The following is a 9475-nucleotide window of genomic DNA, read 5'->3' as shown; positions in this document are numbered from 1 at the left end:
AATGTCAGTGGATTGTTTCAGATAAAATTTTTGTTGTAAATCCTCGTAGCCATACTTGTGTTCCTCAATATAATTTGCATAGACGGCAGTATTGCGAAGGCCTATTTTTCCAGGTGGTTCCGTTTTGCCCCGGGGGTCCGTTATGCCCCACCTTCCCCTACCACTAGGATGTACCTCGTTTCCTATCATATATACTGAACCGCTTGTCTTGAGTCACTGAAATTTCAGTGTAGTAATTGGATTCCTTGCCCTAATAATACATAACTTTTGTTACCAGTGTGTAATTATTTTTTGAGAAAAATGCAAAAATAGTCACAAATTTACCACATGGGTGCCCGGCATGGGTGTAGTACCCCCAAAATAGATTAGTATTCATTTTCAATAAAATGTTAGCATTTACTGTCAGATATGTCCCTTTTTAATTTTGAGCCAAACAAGTGAGCTGAGGTAAAGCAAAGAAAATTGGAATTTACAACTAGCGCCAATGCATGTTACTCCGGCGGTTGTAATATGGTACGATCCTGTGGCGTGTCTGTGTGTGTCCCGCACGCCGTGTACGTAGTACTGTGTGTTGAATACGCGTTCGAGTAACATTTCTATCGTAATAATAAAACGCTGAATCCGGCGGTTTATTGAAAATCTCGGATTTTGACAAAACTACAGCACCTAAAGTCTTGATTTTTGCAGAGAATCTTTGTTTACTAAAGTACATTACAATCGTGTAAAAACCTGAATTTAAATTTTTTTTGAGGGCGTTCTTTTCAGCAAATGTTATAATATGGCTTTAAGCTACAGATAGAAGATTGGTTCCTTCTTTTAGTGAAAAACATTGCATGTGAAAGCGATAATTAAAAACATATATCCACGCACATACATTCTTTCCCTTAGCAGCATGCTAAATCGTACATTCGAATCATAACTTCCAAACTGTTATTTTTCTTCAGATAAAAGAAAAAAACATTTGCAAAAGGTTCAAATCTGGGAAATAGTGTATCGGGAAATCACAAAAGTTAATTTTTTTCGATCTCGAGTAGATATGATAAAAATAGCCATCAAGGGCCCATTTAGATGGGGAGGTACCAATTTGTTTTGTTTGTGCAAAACAAGTCTATTTTGGAAACCCCACATGTAATCCGTACCAGCTACGGACATGAATGCCATTAAAATTACAGCTAGCGATCATTTTACCTAACTTAGGGGCAAAAATTAAATTGTATATACCCAGTAAATTATTCTTATTTACCTGCCAGCGACAACAGATGTTTCAAAAGAATGATAGTAAAGATTGTTCAAAAAGTAAAAACTGTCCTTGGGAAATACAAGGAGTATCATAAAAAAGTATACCGTTGGAAAATGCCGCTAGAATAAAATATACGAGGCATTTGATTAAAATGTTTTAGTTGTTAGCTGAGCCAACATCCGGGGCCAACATCTTGTCCTCCCACAACTGTAAAATCACTGGCGTGTAACCATTAATAAGGACTCAGTGGCTATTTTTGTGAGCTGTGTAAACATGCAGTTGCGCGAAGCTTAGTCAATTAAAGCTATAAAGTAACATGAAACAAGAAATGTCTTTAAAAAAGACAATGCCTCCAAGATACCAGTGGGCACCTTTTGTTATTAGTTAAGGAGACACTTATAATGCTAGCTTTGAGGTAACGCTATTGGATATAGATTTTTGTCTGATTGAAATATGTGAGTCCATTCTCTCCTGATTACAAGACTGAAAATTTTATTTTAATCGGATATTCGGTTACCAAAATATATGGCCTGTCAAAATGGCGCGAAGTTGGCAACAAATTTCTTTAATTTTTGTTATGCAATGATGTCAGATAGGCCTTATTTTCTAATTATATATGCAAGAATTGTACAAAGTAGAATGTTCAGATCGGCTACAAAATAAGATATAAAACCCATGAATGCCTTTTTCCATGCAAATTTCCATTTGCATAATTAATTAGGGCCCTAATCAACTTTTCTAATAAGTGGCCCAAATTAATTATGCAAATTGAAATTTGCCAAGACGCAACTGTAATTTTGTAGTAGGTCTACAGTGTGGGTTCTAGCCATGTACCATGCCTCAGTAGTCCTACTATAATAGCTCTTTTAATTGTATCTGAAATCTTTACTTTGCATAATTCATACATGTAATTAGAAAATCATCTGGCAACTGGACTTGTCAAAATATAGAAAATAAAAAGAAAGTTGTTGCCAATTTTTTGTTTTGGGTTCGCACCATTTTGACAGGCCATATCTCAAGAACCGAATGTAATCTACAGGGCATAAGCTTTAACATATTATTTAAATAGAAAGAAAATCTAAATTTGTGCATTAGCCAATAGGGCCACGGTCACCTAAAGCCATCTTGCAATCTTGCAGATAATTCTGATGTATGAAATAAGACCTTCAAACTTTCAGATATGAAGAGTTCCAGATGCAGGCAGCCGTTTCTGGTTTTTAAATGCATATATAAATAAATAAATAAATAAAGTAATTTATATAGCGCATTATGCCAGGCCTCAATGCGCTGAACAGAGAACTAAACTTACAAATATATGCAAAAACTACAAAAGTACATATTCAAATAGGCATAATACAACCAATACAAATTAAATTATAGTAAACACATTTAAAAAAAAAAAAAAATATAAAGCAATATTACACTTGATAAGAGAAACAGAATAGCATATTATAATGAACAAAAGCATGATAATTATAAACAACACACTTAAATCCAAATCACTACTCGAATCCCCAGGAATATGCCCAAGTTGTATCAAGAGTCATTTCTCGTGGAATTTTTGACTGAAAATTACGATTGTAACGTTTCAGAGTAACAAATTTTCGTATCAGATTTTTTTATGCCTGTTTATTATATTTTGTATTCAGGACTAAAATAATATTAATATTATTATATTTAGGGGTCTTTTTATAGGCCATTTCTCTTTTGTATGTGTAATTGAATAAAAAATCAAAAACATTATTGTTTTGTTTTGTTTCCTTCATTTGTGCTTTGTCTTGCATCGAAAGGGCCAATATCAACACCTTGTTTGTGAGAAGTATTGTGTGGGGAAAGATGATTCTTGCATTTTATTTTAATTTTTATCTTAACAAACAAAAAGCAAATTTCTCAGTCAAAGTCTTGAAACGGTCATGGGTATGCATGCAAAAATATTGCAACAGTACCGTACTCAGTAGAACATAAAACACAACCACGCATGGGAATTGGGGAAGCAAATACTTTAAAACGAATTATTCCGAATTATATCAACGCAATAAAATTGCAATATTTTAGTACATGTATTTGAACAGCAATGCCCGGGCAGCAATGAAGCCGGCCATAGGCGCGGCTAGGCGTATCATACCATACATTGCAGTTCAAATGCATCGGATCATGAGTGTGGCCTAGTCGAGCCTAGCATGCATGCCAGTCGGTCTGCTGACTCGCCGCGGCACAAAAATACCTCCAATTTTGCACAAAACAATCCATGATGTCAAATTATCACATCCAAAGTGTCGCCATGAACGTCAGCTTCAACTTCTCCAGCCAAAGTTTTTGCATTAATAACCAGGTTTCATGTAATCATGAAATTAAACCTTGTTTGATGTGTATTCCCATTGCCACAGCACAACGGTTTTCCAACTTGTCTTCAACGATAAAGCTGCTGATCACACCGAAGGCTGATGAGCGCTGAGGCTACAACCTATAATTGAAGACCGAATTAAAAAAGACTAGTTTGCGTCTGACGTCATGACAAAGGCGCGCCGTGATTGGTTGCTGACCTGCGCAGTATGGCATTTTTGGTCTGGTTTACAGGACGGCATACGCAAGCTAGTCTTTTTAATTCGGTCTTCAATTATACAACATATGAGTTTGAAAATATTCTAATGCATAATTCATTAACTTGATAGACCCACGCCATTGGCGCCACGTGCTAGGCGTTTCTAGAATCCCTATAGAATAAGATTAATTTTAATGCTAATTTATTGCACATGCTGAGGAAGCGTGATTACCTTTTTGAACATTCGGAAATGGCGATAGGCGAATTTATGTATGGCGCAAAGAGGTGGGGGATATATATTGGGCTCTCGATATTGGGCGGAAATTAGAGTACTTGTCAGAATATAAATTTGTACAATCGGCCTATATGCCGCGCAATGTGCGGCATTTTAGGTGTAAATTTCAAAGCATACTACCTCCTGCGGAGGCAGAAAAAGAACCAGTTAATTGACTGAACGCCTTTCAGAATTGTTTGGTAATCATGTCATAACTTGAAAGCACATCGTGGAGACTAAGACTGTTAATCACTGTAAAGAAAGTGACCAATCATGTGAATTTTACGTTGCTTTGATTTTTATTGACTTCGCGCAACTGCATTTTTACTCGGCTCAAAATAATATAGCTATACAGAGTCCTTATTGATGGTAATTTTGGTTACACGCCAGTGATGGGAGGACAAGATGTTAATTTGATTAATTTTGGCCAATGCCTTATACTTCTTAATCTTGTGGCATTTTTCAAACTGTATACTTTAGTATGACACACCCTGTATACTACATTTTACTCCAATCCAATGGTCAAGATGAAACGAGCTTTGAAATGTATTTACCATTATTAGCTATTTAATATTCCATAGAGCCATTGTATTGCGTTTTAAAGCATATGAGCGAAGCTAGTAATACTAATAATCGTGATAATTATTGAATTCCTGTGTGAACAATAACATTGTTGAATTCTTCCACAGTTGTAATAAAACAACCATTCCGAAAATCCTTCACTATTGTCACATTTATCTTGAGTAAAATTTGAGATTATATTCATTAATTCTGAATTTAATATCTGATCGGCATGTTACTTTCCGGGGGGAGAAGGGGGGGGGGGCACTCGAATATGAAAGTGACGTACCTGTGCCCACCAGCGTACGAAACTAGGAGTCTATTGGTGTGGAAATTTTCAGAAAAAAGGGGGTCATTCGGTGTTGGCAATATCAAAATTGGGTGATTTTGTATGGGAGCGCCCCAAAATTTCACATCATTGACAATAAAAAATAGCTTTTTACCCAATTTTACAGTACAAAATAAACTCATTTATTTTGCTCAAAATGCTCGCGAAGCGCGCCGAAATTTCAATTTTGATGACTAATTGTTCAAGAAAGGGGGTCATTCAGTGTAGGCTGAAAAAAACGGGGTCATTTGGTGTAGGATTTTCCCCAAATAAGGGGGTCTTTTCATGGGCACATGACGCATGTCAATATGTGGGAGTGCCCCCGGGTTACTTTTATATTGAGGTATTGTACTCCATTACCACGTCCATGACGTCTGACTCGTGAAGCTCAAACCGCGGCCCAAACAAATATATGTCTCCAACAACACTATTCATGCTCAGGACCGGATTTACCTTTTTGGGGGCCCTGGGCCAGGCCAAAATTTGGAGGCCCCAAACGCACCGTGAGGAAGACATATGTGACGTGTCATGTCAAAAGGAGACACTTTTGGGCAGGGTCGTAAATGGAGAAATAGCCAAAAATCTGCCCGGGGTGATTTTTTTCGCAATTTGGGTTTGTTACAAATTTGTGATGTTAATAATGTTTAAAATATTGTCTGATAGTTTCAGACCGGAATATAACTGACATCTTGTAATTTTGAGACATTTTTTCTAGGTAATTCCTACTCTTAACATTGTCAATAATTTTTTTTGAAGGTCGTTATCTCAATTTCGAATTTTATAATACCATAACTTACGAACTCAATATCTTAAGCTTAGGAATGTCTGATTTCATTGAGGAAAACGGCATTGTGGAGCAAAATATCTCTATATTTAAGATATGTAAAAACCTCAAAATTGATAACCTACCCAAAAGTGTCTCCTTTTGAGAGGCCAGGTTTTTAGATTTCATTAGGACATTTGCGCGCAAGCGCACGAAAAAAATTTCAATTGTTGACTATTTTAGCCCAAATTGAAGCTGATTTTGCTATATAACAGGCCAGTACTCGCGAAGCGCGCAAAATTTTGGCCGAAAACATGGTGTTCTTCGGCTAAAATGGAAGATGCACACTACACAGGGCAATTTTGGGGGCCCCCAAAATTTGGGGGCCCTAGGCCCGGGCCCATCTGGCCCTATGGTAAATCCGGCCCTATTCATGCTATTGGGGAAGTGAACTACATGTACTGCAACTCTCAGCTACATTGCTTATTTCTTCGATTACTAGACATGTTTCCCACATCTCTGAGATTTTCAAATTATTGTTTTTGATCAATAGACTGGTTCTATTCTTGAAAATGTGCTTAAAACAATCAAAAAAGAGTCAAGCGGTAAGTTCGCGTAATTTAGCTGGCCACCAAATTATTTTAGTAAACTCGGGTATTTTGTATGCTGTTTTGTCCAGCAACTTCCTACAGGAACATACGAGGGAGGGGGGGGGGGGGGCAACAAATAAACATGCTCCATACAAGTTCACTAAAAACATATCAATTATTATTCGTCTGTGCCTGAAGCTGAATTTATACTCCGTCGTTGAGTGACGAGTGACTGGTATTTGGCCAATAAGGTAACTCGATTTTCCAAACACAACAAAAGGAGTTACATCTCAATGGCTAAAAACCAATCGCTATCGCTCAGCGATGTAGTATACATTCAGTTTAAGGATCACGAACATTATGCATTGAGACATCACTCTTCTAGTGGCTATTAAACTGGTTTAATTGCAGCTGATCCTTAAGATGTGTTACGTTTGTCTTTCGGTGAAATTCTCCACAGAGATGAACCTAACAAGCTGTCGCTGGACCATTTCCAAAATTAAGGGTTTTACATCACGAGCTGTGTATGGACCAAAATCATTTTAAAAGATCGTACATCATGACTTTAATAATATAGTAATCCTTACAAAAAACATTACTTTTTAAATACAAGCGATATTGATCATTACTTTTTCTGGTATACAAGGTGTCCCTGAAGCTCCCTAAAAGAACTTTATCATCAGGAACTGGATTTGTTTGTATTTTAAAGCATAAACATGATAAACCAAACATAACGAAACAACCGATGTGGTTAAAGAATATATCAGCTATCACATACTATTTGAATTTTGTCAATTGACAGCTCCATGTTTGAAATAAAAGAATTTTACGAAACCACCTCATTTTCAATTCGTTCCACGGAGTCAAATACCTATCAATGATAATTAATAGACGTGCTGATGATGCGCAGTGATTACCACTCCGAATGCAGATCGTCGATTGATTGGAATCCGTGGAAAGATTTGAAAATGGGGAGTTTCGTAAAAGATTTATATTTCAAGAACGAGGGGATCAATTGTCAAAATTCAAAAAGTATATAACAGCTTGTTTTTTCCTCAATCACAACAGTCATTTATTTATGTCTAGCTGTGACGCTAAAATACCCAAACAATTACGTTTCCGATGATACAATTCTTTCTGGGACACCGTAAATTTCAAGTAACACACGATTAGACCCCCTCGTACGTTCTTTAATGTAAAAACGTTCGAAATTGCATTTTATTCTTAATAGTTTATACTTCCACTTCAATATAAAAAAAATAGACAAACATCGAAGCTATAACAAAGCGCATTATTGAGTTTATATATTACTAATAAAATGTCCACTTCTTTTAATTTACAGAGGAGATGTAATCAAATGGGAATATAAAATCAATAGAAGTACACAATAAAATTGTTTTTTATTGAACAAAATTTGCAAATATTACGCATCAGCGGCAAGAAAGCCTTGGGTACTACAGTAATTAGCAAGTATTAAATACTGAGTAAATCGTTTTCTCAATTGTGATTGGTCAAAGCCACCATACGTTCAAAACAGGATTTTCTGCATCTATTTCTCTCGTCGTCTGCAGAATATTGTTTGTAGCAATCACTATATCGGCATAAATTGTTTCGAGAAGTCTAAAACTGTTTTAGGGAGGAAGGAAGGAAGAAAGGAAGGAACGTACTCATTACCGGCGTAGTCAAAGGCTGTTTTTAGCTTGTCGTGAAAGTAGTTTATAATAAAAAGTAGAAAGATATTAATTCTTTCATTTCAGTACCGAGCTCTCTAGCCATGCTAGCGCTTTTCATGTCGTAGCAGTTTCTTCGCTAGTGAATTACACCTATACTATCTGCTGTGAACATGAATGTGAAACTTTTTGTGGCAGTTCTTGCTTTAATAGCTGTAATACGGTTCAACCCGTCGTGTGATGTCACCATAGCTGGTACGACAGCATCACCATTGTGGAATGCAAGTGTCAATTATTCAGAATATTGCTCATTTCAATGGAACGAGGAAAACAAAACCATCGCATTGTTCGGGAATCCCGAGTATCTTTGCAGTCTGCAGGTATCGTCAAGTTCAGTTCAAATTATCGGAAATCTGACGGAGGATGATTTGTTGTACATCGAACTGTATAAATCGTTAGGAGATTGCCCACACAAAATTACAGCCATTCATGGACACCATGCAACATGCAGTGTTCGTATACCTCATAAGAATGTTCGCATTAACCTGCAAGGTAATGTCGGTATTTTAATAACTGAAATATCAGCTAGTAATTTTGAAAGGTCAAAATGTCCTGACGTAGACATGGTAGACGAGCATGTTATTGTTCCTGATGTAAATCAGACAATGCCTAGTTGTAGTGTAAGACAATTTGACGAGGTTAAAACTTGCGATGATCAAGGTCAATTCTGTAGGATTTCATTTCCACCAAATTGCAATTCTACGTTTCGTAAAAGACACATACTTTTAAATTGTTCGGTTGGAAGTATTTTTTACCACAAAGACATTTTGATTATCTATCCAAGATCTGGTACTGTTTTAGATGTTACTAAAAACAACATAGTTGAGATCGAAGCCAATGCGTTCAAACAGTTAAAGCAACTGAAAACTCTCAATTTAAGATTCAATAGAATCCGTCAATTATGGCCGGGAGTGTTCAATGGTTTTCGAAATTTAACATATCTGAATTTAGGGTACAATCGTTTAACAACACTGGTGACTGGTTTGTTTAATGACTTGAGCATGCTATCTTTCCTTGATCTTGGTGTCAATGAAATCAATGTTCTGCCGCCTGATATATTTAGCAATTTGACTACCATGAACGCATTGATCCTTCGTAGGAATAAAATTGCAACACTAGAGGTTGATATTTTAAAAGACCAGGAAAGATTAAAGAGTTTAGACCTATGCCAAAACCAAATTATCAGATTACCATCTGGCGTATTCCAGCATTTAACCAGTTTAAAAGTTCTGGATCTTGCGAGAAATCAATTGGAAACAGTAGATAATGTGACAAAAAATTTATTTAACTTGACCGATTTATATTTAGACAACAATAACTTGTCAAAAGTAGATAATGCTACATTTCATGGGTTTGTCCACATAAAGGCCCTTAAGCTTCAAAATAATCACTTACAAAGTCTAGACGAGGGACTATTTGCGGGTTTGAAGCATATGCAATATTTGAG

The sequence above is a fragment of the Amphiura filiformis genome, chromosome 15, assembly GCF_039555335.1.
Source record: "Amphiura filiformis chromosome 15, Afil_fr2py, whole genome shotgun sequence".
NCBI lineage: Eukaryota > Metazoa > Echinodermata > Ophiuroidea > Amphilepidida > Amphiuridae > Amphiura > Amphiura filiformis.
The sequence above is the reverse complement of the archived record's forward strand: the minus strand, read 5'-3'. Positions refer to the sequence as shown.